Source organism: Phaseolus vulgaris, chromosome 3 (genome assembly GCF_051622355.1).
Source record: "Phaseolus vulgaris cultivar YP4 chromosome 3, ASM5162235v1, whole genome shotgun sequence".
Classification (NCBI taxonomy): Eukaryota; Viridiplantae; Streptophyta; class Magnoliopsida; order Fabales; family Fabaceae; genus Phaseolus; species Phaseolus vulgaris.
In genome coordinates this window covers 33,739,000-33,756,460 of record NC_143500.1, presented here as the reverse complement: position 1 = coordinate 33,756,460, position 17,461 = coordinate 33,739,000, and the positions used below count along the sequence as shown (strand labels likewise).

Genomic DNA, 17,461 nt, shown 5'->3' with positions numbered 1-17,461 from the left:
ATATATTTACGAAACTGCCACCGCCTCGCTTATTACGATGGTTCTTTTCTAACCGTCTTTAAAGGGAGTCGTTAATGAAGTTTTTTGTACTAGTGTGAGTAGTGTATTTTAACTTAAAAAATATCAGAAATAAATTCATTCATCTTTTAAACAACTTGTGCACAAATATTTATACTTTTTTTCCTTAAAACAAAGATAAAATTTTAATATCATTCAATCAATCAATAAATAAATCAAATTTAATTATCTATCTGCGAATTAAATTTTTATAGTAAAACACAATGTGAACCACTATATAAATTTGTAATATTTCAGACTCCAGTCATTATCCTGCTTCAAAACTCGTGTAAAATTATCACTTAGTTGAACAAAAACTTTTGCTACCATTATTGGGAAAAATGGCAAAAAATAGGGATTCAAGAGGGAACATTCAATACAAAATACATAATGGAGAAAACAATGGATATAAGAATTTGATATAGTTTGACACATTTCTACCATATCATCCAAACAAATATTTCAGTATCACAATTAATGGACATAAATTTAAAGTGTTTTGAGTTAGAGGTAATATCACCATTTCTTATAAGTTTTACTTCTAATTCATTGATGTTAAATCTCTCTATAGTATCTTAACAAAGTCTCAAGAGAAAAAATTATTTTTCAATTATTTAAAATTATCTCATATAGAAATAAATTTGCATAATTTTTAATTAATTATTCTTAAAAATTTATTTTTAACTAATCCAATGAGTTAATTTTAGTTATGGACAAGTGAATTTTATTTTATTTTTCTTATTTTTTCTCAATATAAATGTTTGTAAAATATTTCATCAAGTTGTATTATAATATTATAACATTCATATCAGTATTCAGTCATCATGAAATAACATCCTAATCTACATTTAAAATTTGTTTGTCACTTAACAAAGCCTAATAATACTTTATGTTATTAGTTTTCTTACTATAAGATAGTTTTCTTACTACAAATATTTAGAAATTTAAAATTTAAAATATGAATGAAAACTATTTCACAGACGAAAAACATATTTAACCATAAATTTAATTATAAATTTCTATATCCGTAAAAAAATTTTAAAAAAATTAAATATAAAATTACTCTAAATTTTCTTAGAAATTGATTTACGTTTTACAATTTAACCATGTAAAGATAATAAACAATAATAAGATAAACTATTGACGAAAAATACATGCCTCATCAAATCAACATATCATATTTTATCATATTCTGCTAACATAAAATTCTCTTCGTTTCACATTGTTCCCTTAAATATGGTATAATTTTTATTTTCTTTACAATAACAAATATTTACAGTGATGAATCTAAAATATGCCAATTAATTTATATTATTATTATTATTCTTTTAACAATCACCTGTAAAATTTGTCACTACAAATAGGAATAAGTATAACTTTTCTCTCAACAGTACTTCCTCCATTTTTTATCTGTCCTTTAAAGTTGTTTTTTTAAAATACTAAAGAAATAATTTATTTACATATATACATACATACATATATATATATATATATATATATATATATATATATATATATTAAAAAAGATAAAAAGGAAAGCATAATGAATAATGTTGTCTTAAATTTGAAAAATATATCTAATTTGAAAATTTTTATAATTGACACTCCAAACACTCTTGGTCTCACCATGTATCTGTTTTCACCATCTATTCAACCTCTACCATTAATGAACTATTAGACATTTTTCCTTTCTGCTTTGACTTTCATGCACTAACTACATTATCCAAGTTACTTTATGCTTATTTTAAGGAGAAGTAATATATTATTTGAGGACTTTTAACTAATAGTTGAAGTTTAACATGCAAAGATTTATTATAATGTTTTAAAAACTTTTTTGGTGAAGTAAATTTTAAATTATTTGATATTTCATGATCAATAATTTTAATTTAGCATAATATATTTTTAAAATATAAGTAAATGCATATTAAATAAAAAAAATTGTGTATGAGATAAAGATAAAATTACTGTAAAAGTAAATTTCAGTATAGAGTTTTCTGTTAATAAAATTATTGTACGGGCGAATGTAGATCAAATTATATGTGATAAAAAAAGGATAAAGATGTTCTATCAACGTTTTCTTATAGAAGTTAAATTTTATTATCCTAGCTACGGTGTCAGAAGTTCATTAGGGAGACATATATATTTAAAGAGCTAATATATATATATATATATATATATATATATATATATTCATTTCATTGTTTTATTTAGTTTATATACTTTTGCATTTAATATATGATATGATATGTCTTGATAAAAATATTTAAAATATAAAAAAATATTTGACTATTAGATTAAAATATAAAAAACTAAAATTATCTAAAAAAATTAGAATGCATATATAGTATTTCAATATTACATTATTTCCATGCTTAAATAGATGACTTTGCTTTTATAAAAAAAATTGAAAATATTTTACAAAGTTTGACATCTAGTAAAATTTGATCCAACAACAATAATAAAAAATAGTATCAATAATAATAAGAAAAATTGATCTGTGGAGACGCCGAACATAATCTTGTCATCTTATGTGACTAAACTCCAAACGATAATTATTAAGGAAATTAGAAATACCTAAAAGAAAGATTAGCATGGCACAATGTTCAAAGTCATAAATAAGTCGGCATCTCCAAGAAGAAAATATAAATCATGCGCACGTTTAGTGAAGTTTCTGAATATATTATTACAGATAGATTCTTCGTGTCATGAATTATTGAAACTCCACATAATTATGTGCCATAAAACCTAAACATAATTATTATATGTAAATATAATTAGTCATAGTTTAACTCGAAGAGGTTAGAGACAATTTGATTTTTGTCAGAATCAGAGTCAGGAAAAGAAGCTAATCAATTAGATTGGACTGTATTGCAATTTGATTCTCCCATTGAAGATATAACAATCTTGTTTTTAATTATTAACTCATACTTTAACCTACTTCGCCTTTTGTATTATTATTCTCTTTCGAAAGACTAGTCCTAATCAATGCTGTGAACATTAAAAACATTGAATTTGTATAAAGAGACAAGCGAACTGGATTGAAGAAAATACAGAAAGAAAAGAAGTCAAGAATAAAGAATATTATTAAGTACCTTTTATCATTCCAAGAAAGCGAATCATATGCATATGCTAGGTTTAATGTTTAAACTAAATAGTGAAGATTTAAATTTATTAGAGAACAAAATATTTAATATTGTATATCACTAAAAGAAAATCATGAAATAGAAATTAATATTTAGAGACTAAAATAATTAGTTACAATAGTAACTAAATTAAATACTATTTTAGAAATTAAATAAAATTTATTTTTTTAAAATAGTTTTTATTATTGATAAATAGTTTCTAAATTGGTATTTAATTAGTTACCAAAGTTTTAACCACCAATTATTTAATTTTTAAATTTGGTAGTAAAAACTTTGGTTGTTAATTAGATACCAATTTAGAAACTATTTAACAGAAACTAATTTAGAAACCAATTTTTTTTTAGTTTCTAAAATGGTCTCTAATTTAGTTACTATTGCAACTAATTATTTTGGTCTCTAAAAATTAATTTCTATTTTATGATTTTTTTGTAGTGTAAGTGAATGTAAATTTTATTTTATAAGTTGATTTCATAAAATTGAATTAATTTTTAAAGTTTATTATATAATTTGTTACCGACTGTTATCAGCAAGTTAACACACAAGTTGAAAGTCTCGTGAGAATGTGTTGGAGATCCCACATCAATCTTATATATCAGTTTTATAAGATTAAGTTAAATTTAAAATTTACTTTTTAATACTAAAAAATATGAAAGTTATATCTAACTAAAATGATTAAGCAAGAACAACTAAATGAATTGCAGTTTTAAATACTAACTGATAAGATACATTTAGTTTTTTAAATACTAACTGATAACATACATTTAGTTTTATCTGGAACCCATTTAGCAGGACTTTATAGGCAGCTATATCTATATATGCTGAAAATTGGATGCTTTCAGTGCATCATATCACATCTTTTGGCATGGTATGGATCGTTGTTGGATTAGCAATCTCTTTCCCATGTGCATGATAATGCTGCCAAATAATCAGCATAGCTACAACATGCTCACTTGGTAGCACACATTTACCTTTATTAATTCAAACATTTCCCTATAATCAGGGTTTTGGAGGCACCATAGCTATATAATAATGCTTCTAAGAACAAGTATATAATATGCATACTATAAAGAAGCTGCTATGTACAATTATATACACAGTAAGTCATGTCAGTTCGTTGAGAAAATCTTTTCTTTGGATTCCTATCATCATTATTTTAATAATCAGTCATAACCATTAACGGGCACATTAATGGAAAAACAACATATTTCTTATGTGTGCTTTTTGGTATGATTAATATAAATTCTTATTGATTTTCTCATGATGAATGGGATTATTTACTTCAGTTTTAAGATATAAGATGACTACTTTAGATTAGATGAAGATAATAAGACAAACATCATAGTTATATAATTTGACTATTTTGGTGGGGAGGTGTTGTCTTGTACTTGCGGATCGAAAGCAAATTATATGTTTTTTTGGTTTGTTTGGATATTAATGAAGGCAAAAGAACGTATCAACCCGAAGATATAGCAGCATGATATTGTTTAGAAATGGGCCTATAACTAAAGTACGTCTCAATACAACTGCATGCACCATGTTTAGAACTGCATGGACCATTACAAATTCATTCTGAAATTCTTATAAAAACATGAATTTAATTCAACTTTACATCATAAAATCAGTTTATAGAAAATGTTTTGGTCAAAATGAAGATGATTTGGATTGTGAGGCAATTTGATTCCAACTGGAGTAGCCATCTTGATATGCTCTTTATAGTCTCTAGCCTTGTTTGTTTATGAGGAGGTGTTTCTACCGTACCTGGTGTATGAAGTTTGCAGTGAAAAAACATTGCATTATGGATAAGACAATTAGAAAAAGAAGAGAAACAAAACAAAAAGGAGATGAAAAAGTGTTTTGTGTAGGTGATTATGAGTGAAACAGAGCATGTGCTTGATTAAGACATAATGGGAATCAGTGCATGGATCACTGCCAAATTAAAGATCTTTCCCATGAACTTAGTTGAATATATCATCCATGGATTCAGATGAATCAGAATTCAAAAAGATTTTATTGATTATAGCATAATCTCCAGGCCTATCAGACTGCATAATACAGCTGTCGCTTAAAAATGAATTAAGTTCGTCATGACAAATTTTCCCATACCAAAATTCTGCAGATTTTAATTTACATAAAAAAATAAGATCTCTATTTAAAAAAATAATTTTTGTAAAAAAATTTTAAATAATAGGAAAAATTATATTTTAAATTCTTTCTTGATATTATAAAAAATTATTGTAAAATTTATAAATTTACTTAACATCTTAAAATGATATCTGGGAGCATTTTCTTTTTCATATTCAAAATGATTACACAATTGCTTAATGCAGTGAATATAATTGGTAGATTATTTTTAATTTTTGTAATAGTCATCACGACCGAGATCTTGATTATTCGGCATCCGATCTAAATTGACCGACATGATCAACAACAGGACTGATTAATGATTCAATGTTAATCTTATTTTATTAGACCTATTAACCACAATGGGTCCACAATAATTGTCTAAATTAGCATGGATCTCAAAGGATCAAGTACGCAATCATCTAATCTTAAATATGGAGTGTTGAGTGTTGAAGTCTGACTTGAGTGTAGAGTACCTTTTGCAGGTGCCATCCAAATCTGAAGCTAGCGAGGAGAAGGAGCGGAAGAGCGAGTGTGAGAGTTCAACCAAGAAGAGGGAGTAAGGTGCAGATGGACCGACCGATCAAGAAGTAGTTCAAATTGTTCTCTTGGTTCCAACCCTATTAGGGAACAATTTTAAATATAATAAATACAATAATAATAACAAGCAAACTGTTTTTATTATTTTTTCTTATTCAAAAACGTTTTATTTTCATTTATTTCTTATCTTTTTTTTACTTTTTTTTATTACACTATAAGAAAATGTTTTAATAGTAACTAATTTAGAAACCATAAAAAAAATAGTTTCTATAATAACTAATTTAGATACTATTTTATAAACTAAAAATTATTGGTTACTAGTATCTATTACTAATAAAAATTATAATATAATTTGATACTATATTTTTGGTAACTAATAGTAAAAATAAAATAAAAAATGTTTTTTTTTAGACCATTTTTTTAGTCTCTTGTTAAGATGTAATTGGAAACCATTTTCTTAGTCACTTCTAATCTATTTTAGAGACTAGTTTTTTATTTCTAAAAATAATAAAATTAGAAACTATCATATAATTAGATACTTAAATTTTTAGTCACTGTTATTTGAATTTAAATATTAATTTTGGAGTAATTAATATTTATAAAATTAATTATTCATTTTTAATTTATAAAATATTTTAAATTAATATGAATAAAATTATTAATTTTAGTATAATATTAAAATAATTAATATCAATTGAAAAATTACATTTAAAATAGTATTTTAATCTTTTAATTTTATTTAAACATAAAATTAAATTAATAATAAATTCAAAATATTATTTAAATTAAAAATTTATGAATTAATTTAAATAAATATTCATACTTTATAAAAATTTATTTAATTTTTTTAAATCTGAATATATTCTGGAGGTTTGAATTTCTAAGTTTATCTTAACCTTTTCTATCTCTCATTCTCAGAGGCAAGGCACTACAAGGGAACGCACTCCGCCACGGAAACGCTGCGATGACAACGTGATACAACAGGACCCAACAATAATAGGCCCAAACGTCAGATTATTAAGCCCAAATGGTTGAAAGATTACATTATGTAATTAATCAGGTGTTATTAGAAAGATTAGGAAAAAAATTTAAGGCCAGTTTTGATGTGATCCTATACAACTTTTATTTAGGTCAGTTTTCAACAGTAATGAAATGAGAAGAATTTTGATGTTACCCTAGTGTTCAATTATCTTAATGTAGTTGTAGAAAAAGCCTATCAATTGGTGCTTTCATTGACCTTTCCCATGCCTTCTCCTAAACACCAAAGACCTAGAAGAAATTCTACAATCCATTCAAGAACGTATGTCATGTATTCAGGTGCATATGGAAGATAATCACAACCGTCAGGCAGCCATGGAGACACATAATGATTATGTTCAATCCACTCTCACCTTTCTCATGAGTCAAATTCTCTCCACACACCCCGATGAAAACACAAGTCACCCCCTGGCAGCAGTCAATATAATAGCAATCCCCCTCCCAATATCCGGCCACCCAAACTCCAGTTAGCCTTTTTTTAAGGCCCTGAACCTTTAGATTGGCTCTTCCAAGCAAAGCAGTATTTTGCGTTTTATCATATTCCACCTGAACAAAGGATTTCTAAGGTAGCTTTTCACATGAAAGGAGAGGCTCTTAGCTGGTTTAAATGGTTGCATAAAAAAAACCTTATCACGGACTGGACATCCTTCACTCGAGCCTTGGAACTACGTTTTGGACCGTCCACCTACACTAACCATCAAACAGAATTATTCAAACTCCAGCAAATCACCACGGTAATAGATTATCAATCCTTTTTTGAGAAATTATGTAACTACGTAGTTGGACTCACCCCCGATATTATACTTAATTGCTTTATTTCGGGACTCCAACCTGAAATTCGCAGAGAACTCTCCATCCTCAACCCATATTCTGTATCCCAAGCCATTGGTCTAGCCAAACTCATTGAGGACAAACATCGTGACTCCAAACCTAGACACCAACGTTTTATTACCCCCCAAACAACCCATCCTACCACCAACTTCCCCTTATTTCCTAGCAACAAATCCATTGTCAACCCTCAAATAAATCATCCCTTGCCCATTAAACGCCTCACACCAACCCAGTTGCAAGAACGTCGTGCCCTTAGTTTATGTTACAACTGTGATGATAAATTTACTCTAGGGCATAGATGCACCACTTCCCGTTTCCTACTTCTCTTGGATGACTCAAACACCACCTTAGAAACTATCGAGAATGCACCCACAAACACTGAATGCCCAAACACCATCCATTTTCATTCATCACCCCAAGCCCTCACAAGCAACACATCTCCCAAAACTCTAAAATTTACTGGCACCATCCACAACCTACCTGTAACTGTTCTCATTGATTCAGGCAACTCCCACAACATTCTCCAGCCCCGCATAGCTCACCACCTCCATCTGCCTATTACACCAAGCCCTCCCTTATCAGTGATGGTAGGAAATGGGGCCTTCATACAATGCCAAGGCATATGCCCCTTAGTGGACATCTCTCTTCAAACTTCTACATTCACCATTCCTTTCTACCTATTACCTATTGAAGGAGCAGATGTAGTTTTGGGTATTGAATGGTTGCGCACTCTAGGGCCTATTCAGGCAGATTTCTCTATACCTAGCATTGCTTTCACCCACTAGAACAAACAAATCACCTTACAAGCTGCCACTCCATCTACCCCAACTTCAACCACCTACCACCAATTTTGTCAATACCTATCCACCCATTCCATTGCATCCCTTCACCTGCTTTCAAATAAACAACAACCATGTTCCATCAGTGACCTTGGACTCTAACCTACAAAACCCATCATCTCCATTATATTCCCTTCCTTTTTCCATTCAATCCATTCTTCTACAAAACAAAACAATCTTTCAAAAACTCAAAGGTTTATCCCCACCTAGACCACATGACCACCACATACCCTTTTTGCCTCATACCCCACCCATTAATGTTAAACCATATCATTATCCTTACTCCCACAAGGAAATTATAACCCAACTCATCTCTGAGATGCTTCAAGAGGGTATCATTAAACCCAACACAAGCCCTTTTTTTCCCCTGTCCTCCTCATAAAAAAAAGGATGGCAGTTGGCGCTTTTGTGTTGACTACAGAGCCTTAAATGCAGCCACCATCCGTGACCGCTGTCCCATCCCTACCATCGATGAATTGCTCGATGAACTAGGCTCAGCTACAGTTTTCGCTAAGATTGATTTATACTCAAAGTATCATCAAATTCGACTTATTCCTCAAGACACTCACAAATCAGCATTTAGAACCATTGATGGACATTACGAATTTTTAGTCATGCCTTTCGGATTGACTAATGCGCCCTCCACTTTTCAAGCAGCCATGAATGACCTTCTCAGACCTTATTTACAGCGGTTTGTCATTGTTTTCTTTGATGATATTTTGATTTATAGTCCCAATTTGCAGGAACATGTTGTGCACTTAAAGATTATCTTAGAAGTTTTACACACTGAGAAATTTTTTGCTAAGTTATCTAAGTGCAGTTTTGACACTTCTAAAGTAAATTACTTGGGCCATATCATTTCGGCTAAAGGAGTAGCCCCTGATCCAGAAAAAGTTATTGCCATACACAATTGGCCGCATCCATGTTCACTCACAAAATTACGTGATTTTCTCGGCCTCACAGGATTTTATAGAAAGTTTGTTTATCACTACGCCACTCTCGCCGCTCCTCTCACCGATTTGTTGCATAATAAAAAATTTACATGGAGTGTCTTGGCTCAGGAGGCCTTTACATAATTAAAATTACAAATATCTCAAGTTCCTACACTACACCTACCAGATTTTTCCTTGCCTTTTGTTGTGGAAACATACGCGTCTGCAGTAGCCGTGGGGGTTGTACTCAGACAAAATGGGCACCCACTATCCTTCTTTAGCAAGAAAATGTGTTCAAGGCTCCAAGCTTCATCAGTGTATGTTTGAGAGATGTATGCAATCACAGAAGCAGTAAAAAAATGACGTCAGTACTTGTTAGGGCAACACTTCAAAATAATCACAGATAAAAAAAAATTAAATACACTTGAGTCACAAACAATACAAACTCCAGAACAACAAAGATCGACATCAAAGTTACAGGGATATGATTTCCAAATTCTATACCGACCTGGTAAACAAAATGTGGTTGCGGATGCTCTCTCACGCCAAGACACAGATCCGCCTTCAATGTTGCTTGCACTCTCGTCGCCAATACCATTGTTATTTGAAGAGTTACACCAATTTTATTCCACCATAGAAGGAACAAAATTAGTTGACGCTTGCGCTAAAGATACACAAAGGCCCAACCTCTTCTCGGTCCGTCATGGTCTACTTTTCTTTCGTCACCAAGTGTTTCAACCAGATACCAACAATTTCAGAAACCGCATCCTCCAAGAACTACATGAATCGCCCACAGCGGGTCATTCCGACATTAAACCCACCCTTGCTCGCATTGTTGTTGCCTTCTACTGGTTGGGGTGGACTAGAGATATCAAGAACTACATTCAACAATGCACCACATGTCAGCGTAACAAGTATTTGCCAACAAAGACCCATGGATTACTCCAACCCCTCCCATTACCAAATCAAGTGTGGGAAGATTTATCAATGGATTTCATAACACACTTACTTGCCTTAGTAGGTCACTCTGTGATATGGGTCATATGTGATCACCTCACGAAGTATACTCACTTTATGGCACTTCCCAAACAGTTCAATGCCCAGCAACTTGCCAAGCGATTCTCGGTTGAGATTTGTCGTATTCATGGGCTGCCAAAATCCATTGTCTCAGACCGAGATCCCCTATTTGTCAGCACTTTTTAGAAACACCTATTCAAGGCACAAGACACAACATTAAAATTCAGTTTTGCTTACCATCTGCAAATAGATGGACAAACAGAAGTTCTTAATCGAAGTTTGGAAGATTACCTACGATGCTTTGCTGGCAAACATCCTCACACTTGGTTCCAATATCTTCATCTAGCAGAACTTTGGCACAATACGACTTACCACTCTGCCATTGGAACCTCACGTTCCATGCTCTGTACGAAAGACAACCTCCCACCGCCCTAGATCTGTTGCACAGTCCACGCTCAGGCACCACCGTTGCTGATTTATTGCACCAACACACGCTAGTTCTCCACGCTAGCCACTGATATTAATTCACTCTCTCATGCGGATAGTGACACGCCAAACTCTTTGAATACGCCCACGCCTAACCCCAAAAGCCTTTCAAATGACCAACCACTTCACTCACCTAACTTTGAAACCCCTTCAGAAGAGCAATTAATGCCCCCACCTAACTCTGCACCACGTCACTCAACACTTTCCAACCAGCATTTAATAGCCCCACCTAACCCTGCAGATTTTTTAAACCCACCATTAAGTCACTCACCTAACTCTCTGCCCCAACCAACCATTCCAACCACTCACCAAAGGCCACGTAATGATCACACTACAGATTCCTAAATCCAAGACTTTACTCCTAAGAATTCTATAACGTTCCAAAACAGTCCACAAATAGGCCAGCCCAATGTTCACCCTTCACACCCAACACGTCCTCAAGCCCAATCCAATCATTACTTTTCAGCCCAAACCAATCCAACCACTCACTTTGAAGACAAAGTGTTGAAACCGGATGATGGTACCGATACAACAGGGCCCAAAAATAATAGGCCTAAACGTCAGATTATTAAGACCAAATGGATGAAAGATTACATTATGTAATTGATCAGGTGTTATTAGAAAGATTAGGAAACAATGTAAGGTAAGTTTGGCCCATACAACTTCTATTTAGGTCAGTTTTCAACAGTAATGAAAGGAGAAGAATTTTTATGTTACCCTAGTGTTCAATTATCTTAGTATAGCCGTAGAAAGAGCCTATCACAACGCACTCCGCGGCGGCTACGCACTCCGCGACGGCAACGCACTCCGCGACGACAATGCACTCTACGACGGTCAATGACGCTTCTTTGATTCAAAGGAGGCCAACCTCTTCAAGCTTATCATCGTAAGTTTCAATTCATGCTCCATTCTCGTCCTTTGCCTTTAATTTTTGTGCTTGCTCATCGAAGCTCCACACAACTTTACTCACTGTGTATCTTCCCATCTTAAAACCCTAAATTTTGTTTTCATGTTTTATTCCCTCATTTACAATCTATAGGAATATACGAGACATACTCTTGGTGGATAGTTTCCTGCCCCTACAATTACCATGGTTCCACATATTACTCATCAAATAATTTTGCAATAAAAATGGACCAAATTAGAACCTGTTAATTTATTGTTTCTCAATAATACTTGAAGTTCAAGGAGTGATCCCATTGACGTAGGAATTTTACAGAAAATTTGTTCTGACTGATGTTTAAATAAACCATTGATTTGAAATTGGTCCAACAATCTAGAATTTGTCTAGAAAACTTATTATTTGAAAGGTCTAATCAATGTAAGGAGGAAGAAAATGAAAGAAAAGTGGCCTGAAACTGTAAACTAAAAATGTGATAGTTCAATTTTGTCATGAAATCTTAAAATAATCTCCTTTTATACTAGTAATTATTATATGGTCTTAACTACTTTACTAATACAAGCTCAAGTTCACTAAACGGTGACACTAATGATTGTAATGTGTAATCAGTTTTATTTCTAAATTGATTAATATTGGGAGCAATAGTAGATAGATGATTATTGTTGTCACTTTTGTGCAAAATCAGCATATATAATTGAATTTCATTCCATTCCTTTTCATGCATTAGTTATGAAAACATAATTGCACATGACAATTATAAGAAGAGATAACATAAAACCCATTATTTGCTCCCATAATTATTTTTTAGTTAGTTGTTTTGTTCTTAAAGGTGGATTGAATCAATTGAAGCCGATAACATGGTGGAGGAAAATAGTTTACTAGTCCCAACAAATTCTGTTGGAGTTTCTGGAATTGCATTGGCTGCTTCACTTCTTTGAGATGGGGAGTGTAAGTTATTAAAATTTTACCTTTAATGTTGGTCCCATTTTCATTTGAATTACAAAATTATGCCTTCTTACCATATACATCTATTTCTTGAAGTTGGCCAAAATGTATTCGAAATACCAAGAGGTGGTTGATGCATCGAGGCATGAAAAATTGGGAAGGAAGGAGTCAAAGGTAGTAGTCCAACGAGTATGATTGATGTGGTGCCTCTTTTAAGTAATGATACTTAAGTTTTTGGAGGACTAAGATGGTGACAACTTACTATTATTTATTTTGCTTTGGTTGGCTAAAAATGTTTTGATGAATGTTTGAGATACCAAGAGTATAATTTTTTTTCTCGGCATTTATCTGCTTTGAGGTGTATTTTGGTTAAGTTATGCTTCTGGATGCAATATGATTTGAATTGGAAAATTGATTCACTATAACTCTACTTTACAACACAACTATGTTCTTGTATTCTCAAGTTCAAAGGTTATGTTTTATAAATGACAAATTATATTCATTTTAATAAGAAGTTTTTTCAAGGCATTTGTTTATACTATCGCATATCACTAACTACAATATTTTCAAGAACATGAAAAGCATGTCATTAAGAGCTATGTATGTTATGTATTCTAGCATGTCATTGTTTATATATGTTTATCATTGATGTTGTAGTTTTTCACTGAAATGGATATAATGGTGCGATTGCATTGGAACATGAAAAGATGGTTGATGCATACTCCTTGATGAGCCAAAAGTTGCAAAACTCCCTGAATGAAAATTCCAACTATGAGAAAACCATTGAGGAACTGAAGGTATGAACTACAAGTATAAACTTAAGAGGCCTGAATAGTGTAGTAACAAAAGAATATGTGAATTTATTGTTAGACAGATCAAGATACATTGAACCTCGTAAAATGATGGAATATGACCTTGAAATTGATTTGATCTAAGATTAAGGTAATATAAATTATTATGTAGTGACAAATCTGGAATCATGCCTTGTAGATTGTTGTATGAAATATTGATATTGATCCACTTTGGCAATTTAAAACCATTTTGGAACAATGTCTAATATTTCGTTATTTAGATTTAACCTAAAACCGAATGCATCATTGGAGATTACTCTTGAGTTAGTTTCTTGGAAGACTGTTAGATGTAACTTATGACAAGAAGGTCATTAAGAAGATCCTCAAGGAAGGGGAAGGGTATGAGCGTCCAAATGAGGGGGCAGTTGTGAAATGTAAATGCTTGTAATTCTTAATGTGGATGATAACCTTGTCATTGTTTATGGATTTAAAACATGGTTTTGATGTTTCCTTCCTGTTTTTTGCATTCTTGTAGTGAAAGTAATTGGTAAGTTGCAAGATGGTACTTTGTTTTTGAAGAAGGGTCATGATGATGAAGGGAATCTGTTTAAATTCAAAACTGATGAAGGTAAGTTGAAAAAATGTCTCAATGTTTCTCCCGATTCCCACTAAATTATTTTTTAAGCTAGCTAATGTGAGTGTTTTATGGATTGAGTTGAACAAGTAATTGATGGGCTTGACAAAGCTGTTTTGACTATGAAGAAGGGTGAGGTGGCATTGTTAACTATTGTGTCTGAGTATGGTTTTGGCTCATTAGAGTCTCAACAAGAATTTGTTGCGGTTCCTTCTAACTCCACTTTGTATTATGAGGTTGAGGTAGTATCGTTTGAGAAGGTAAGTTAACAATCAATCAATGATTTGCAATTCTGCATTCATCTTGTGTTTCAATTTTCATTCTTTCATTCCTTTATCCATTGTTGTGTGTTTGTTTCTTACTGATTTGTAACAATCTTTCAGTTCTGGCTTCCAAGACCGTCTTTGATTTGTTCCAGCTCATAAGCTTGTAGACAGTTTGATGGATAGAGAGGAATAGACTAAACTTTCTTGTACATATAACTCATGGATATTAAGAGAAGTTGAAAGTAGATTTCAAACAACTACAACAATATAATAATTTCAACTTGAGTTTATGTGATTATCTTTTAATTTCTACCATAATCTTAGTTCACATTCATAATTCATAAAAAAGTTTTTTTTTTGTAAAATTTGAAAAAAAATGCTCATTTATAACCATATCTGGATTTTGAACATAATTGTTTTGAGTTGACGAACTATATAAATTTATTTTAAAATTAGTGAACTTAAATTTACAAATAAATATGAAATATGAAAGAGTAAGCAGGTAAAAACAAAAAAAAATATAGGTAAATAAAATAATATTTTATAATAAATTATATTATTTAGAGACCAATATAGTGATATTTTTGACATTTATATATTTGGTCACTAAATGAGTTTCTATATATTTTGGTCACTAAATTGGTTTCAATGAAATTGGTTGTTAATTTAGTTTCTATGTAATTTTGTCACTAAATTAGTTTCTATGTATTTGGTCACTAAATTGGTTTTTATTTAATGGTAACTAAATTGGTTTTTAAATTAAAATCTAAATTGGTATCTAAAATTAGCGACCATGATTTTAGCCACTTAACTATTAGTTTCTAAATTAGTCTCTAATTAAGTTAGTGAATAATTTTATCATTTTAGAAACCAAAAATTTGATTTCTAAAAGCACTTTTTCTTGTAGTGTTAAAAATCTCATGTAATATATAAATGGGTGCAAACCTCATTTTATAAATTGATTTGACATAAATTCAGAATATTTTTAGATAAAAGGTTTCCACATTAATTTTTATTTACATCATTCTTTTATTAGGTTATTTTCGTCATCCTAAAAGGGCATTTCTATCATTTTAAATACTAAGTTAGGTGGATGTTATAATTGATATGGTGCAGAGAGCATTTGCCAAGTATTTAAGCCTGCAAGAACGAAACTGAAAGGCCCATTTTCATCTCCAACGTTGGGCTTTTTCTTCCTCCATCTCATATTATTAACTGCACCTATATACTAACAAAAAAAAATGAAAATACCTTCCATTTTTTCACGATACTTTTTAAGAGGAAGAAGAAAAGAGAGTTTCACGTGTTCTTAAAATTCTATTTTAAAAATATTTTTATGAAAATTATCTTCCAAATTTTTTGAAGGAATTATTTAAAAAAAAATAGAATGAATAATTCGAAAATCATTTTTACAAAATATAAAATAATCACCCATTTTAAAATTATGGGGAAAACAAGAAGAAAAAGCCCCAACGTTGGTTGCGGACTGTCTTTTAGTGTACCCAAACTACGCTTATTTGGTGAGTTTGAATTTGAATTACAAAGTTGAGAGGTAAGATAAAATAATTTATTATAATTTTAATTTAATTGAAATTTAAAATAAACATTTTGAATTCTGGAAATTTTTATCCGAATACGCTTATTTGGTGAGTTTGAATTTGAATTACAAAGTTGAGAGGTAAGATAAAATAATTTATTATAATTTAAATTTAATTGAAATTTAAAATAAACATTTTGAATTCTGGAAATTTTTATCCGAAATGATTTTTAGTTTTGTGTTCAGATTCTTTTATCTGGAATATATTTTTTATTTTTGAATTATATTTACTATTTAGGATTTATAAATAATAAGAGTAATTTTTGAAAATTTAAAAAAATAATAGAGTGTAGGTTGGAATTGATATGGTGGAGAAAGAAATTGTCTAAATACTTTTGGCTCCTCCTTTCGGATATTTTTTAAGCTTTATTTATTTATTTATTTATTTATTTCTTATATCTCTATTTTATTTTTAATTCTACAAAAGCGTTAAATTAAATTATGTGTACTCATCTCAGTTATGTGGCTAATGTTTCATGGACTAAATTATATTTTCCATAACGATATTTTATGAACTGTTAATATTATTTTTTTGAAATATTTTTATTTTTATTTGGATTAAAAATAAAACATTAAAAATTGAAAACAAGGTTAGAGTAAGATGAAAGGGAAAAGTTATACAAAAAAATAATTTGAAATTCACATAAAAATATATTATTTTCACTCTTATACAGGAACAAAGGAATACTACGTTCTCGCAGTCAAATTTAAAAAAAATAAATTACCAAGACTTTAAATAAACAGATTCTCTTATGTTTCTTCCTTCAAGGTTCTGGAAAACTTTATCATTTTCTTTTCCCATTTCTCAATAATGGTACTCATCCTTGTTATATGTTCTTATTTGTTCTTGATTTTGAATTCTTTTTCTTGGATCTTCTACTGTTACCATCATCACAAGTGCTGCTTTTTATTGTCTTCTTTTTCAATTGATGTTGCTTCTGGAATTTAAAATTTCAAAGTACATTTAATTCGTTTCCAGAATTTTCTTTATTTATAATAATCAGTATATATTTCAAAATTTGGTTAGAAACATTCCAGTTTGATTTCTACAAGTTCAGATTAGACTGTTTTCAATTGTTTCAGAACACATTTGTGATTTTTTTTTTTGCAAAGTGAAAAACAAACGTGTGCACTATATTCACATGCCCTAATAATTGGTTTCAGAGTTATCGATTATGTAGATATGGCACAAACTAGGGGTGTGCTTTGGAACACCAACCATGAACAAAATTGTGGACACCAATCATGTTTAACTTGTTCCTACTATTCAACAATATGTCTCTGTTGCAATGCCAAGTAGAATCCTTAACGATCCAGACAAAA

At 30.7% G+C, this 17,461-nt stretch overlaps 1 long non-coding RNA gene across 1 annotated transcript; it reads right to left on the bottom strand.

The window, feature by feature from the left end:
• Positions 1–9,377: 9,377 nt before the first annotated feature.
• On the bottom strand, positions 9,378–11,013 carry LOC137807137 (uncharacterized). Its single transcript, XR_011080472.2, has 4 exons — positions 10,810–11,013; positions 10,511–10,710; positions 10,010–10,379; positions 9,378–9,808 (listed from the first exon to the last, which is right to left on the bottom strand). It is a non-coding gene; the product is annotated as an uncharacterized LOC137807137 (long non-coding RNA).
• Between the last annotated feature and the right edge of the window lie 6,448 nt (positions 11,014–17,461).